Raw genomic sequence first — 2,253 nt, 5'->3', positions numbered from 1 at the left:
TTCACAAATGGTTTAAAGCTATAGAATACTTTCTAAAGTTATCTTAACATGGAAGTACCCGGTGAGGTGTTCAGTACTTAATTTACAAGTAACATTTTGCAAAAGCAGTACTTGATGATGACTGTGCCTCCAAGTTAGTCTTTTTCACCTATTCTGATGAAAAAGACAGAGAGACACTAGGCCAAAAAAAAAAAGCGTATGAAACAGTAACACTTCTATCCCAAAAATGATTCTGAGGGAAATTCTGGGTCTGGGTTGCAGAAGTGGAAGCCACTGGCCAGGCTGCTTCCCTGCCTCCCTGCCCGCCGCTGCTGCTGTTTTAGCTTCCTCTCTGCCTTTCCCAGGGGCGGGAGGCCAGCCTGGCTGTGGATGCCTAGATAGCCCCGGCCGCCAGCCCCGAGTCCTACCCACGTTCGACATGGACAGGACAGCGGCAGCTGCAGTAAGAGAAGGAGAAGGAGGAGGAGGAGAAGGAGGAAGATGGCGTGATGACTCAGCCTGTGTGTTGCACTGTGACACCGGGTATACAATACTTGGATATTCTGGAAATACAGAACCACAGTTTATCATTCTCTCATGTATTACTATCAAGGAATCTGCACAAATAGGGGATCAAGCACAAAGCAGGGTGATGAAAGGTGTTAATGATCTGGACTTTTTGTTGGGATGAAGCAATAGAAAAGCCAACTTATGCAACAAAGTGGGCTGTCCTTCATGGTGTAGTTGGAGATTGGGACTTGATAGAGAGATTTACGGAACAAGGGAGCTTTAAATACCTAAGTACAGAACCTGAAGATCATTATTTTCTTTTGACTGAACCTCCTCTAAATACGCCAGAAAATAGAGAATATATAGCTGAAATTATGTTTAATTCTTTAATGTTCCAGGCCTATGCATAGTTATACAAGCTGTCCTTGCTTTAGCTGCATCTTGGACATTAAGACAAATAAGAGAGCAGACACTGACTGGTACAGTTATAGACAGTGGAGATGGTGTCACTCATGTCATTCCTGGAGCTGATGGGCACATTTTTGGAAGCTGTATCAAGCACATTCCATTTGCTGGGAGAGATATAACATTTTATTCAGCAGTTACTGAGAGAATGAGAAGTAGGAATTCCTCCTGAACAATCCCTGGAAACAGCTGAGTCTGTTGTAGCTATGTCTGCCCAGATTTAGTCAAAGAATTTAACAAGTACGTTACAGAGGGGTCAAAGTGGATTAAACAATACACTGGAATGAATGCAATCTCAAAAAATGAATTTTCCATTGATGTTGGTTATGAGCAGTTCCTGGGTCCAGAAATCTTCTTTCACCTGGAGTTCGCTAATCCAGACTTCACACAACCTATCTTAGAAGTAGTAGATGAGGTAATTCAGAATTGTGCCATCAGTGTCAGATGTCCTCTCTACAAGAATATTGTCCTCTCTAGGGGTTCAACCATGTTCAGATATTTTGGGCATAGACTACAATGGAATTTGAAAAGAACTGTTGATGCAAGACTGAAAATAAGTGAAGAGTTAAGTGGTGGTAGACAGAAGCCCAAGTCTATTGATGTGCAAGTCATTACACACTACATGCAGGGATATGCAGTATGGTTTGGGAGATGCAGTTAGGCTTTCATACCCAAGTTCTACCAAATATGCCACACCAAAAAGCCATATGAAGAAATTGGACCTAGTATTTGCCACCACAACTCAGTGTCTGGGGTCATGTCTTAATATTGACTTCATAGTTATAACAGGGAGATGGGGAAGAGCTCATCTTTTTGATTACCTGTTTTGTTAGGATGGCTGATATTAAGATTGCAAACTGACTTGACATGGAAAAGACAAAACATAATTCAACAGGAACATTTTAATATATGTATCAGCATATGAATGTAGAAGAAAACCAAAGTGATTAAAAGTGTTTTTCTGCAGATGTTATTTGAATCTGTATGTAACAAAAATAAGTGGGTTTTAGTTCTTTCTGCGACTGGATATTTTGTATGTTAGTGAATTATCCATGAAATGTTGGAATTTAATGGTATGTCAATAGGTCTATAATGTTTGAATTGTACACTTTCAAGTACGTACAATGCGAGAGCTTGTTTATATTTCATATTTTTCTATACTTTGAGGAAAAGAATATCAAAAACTGTTGTATTTCCGGAAAAGAGAGATCATGTCTAAGGTAAATTTAAAACAAAAGCCTCATGACACTTGCTTACACACTCATGTTATTCTAGTTATTAAATTTTCCACCATCCAAA

At 39.7% G+C, this 2,253-nt stretch overlaps 1 pseudogene; it reads left to right on the top strand.

Moving 5' to 3' along the window:
• Positions 1–631: 631 nt before the first annotated feature.
• Positions 632–1,720, top strand: LOC140513514 (actin-related protein 3 pseudogene; annotated as a pseudogene).
• Positions 1,721–2,253: the final 533 nt, after the last annotated feature.

The sequence above is a fragment of the Notamacropus eugenii genome, chromosome 7, assembly GCF_028372415.1.
Source record: "Notamacropus eugenii isolate mMacEug1 chromosome 7, mMacEug1.pri_v2, whole genome shotgun sequence".
In the NCBI taxonomy this organism is placed as follows: domain Eukaryota; kingdom Metazoa; phylum Chordata; class Mammalia; order Diprotodontia; family Macropodidae; genus Notamacropus; species Notamacropus eugenii.
The sequence above is the reverse complement of the archived record's forward strand: the minus strand, read 5'-3'. Positions and strand labels throughout refer to the sequence as shown.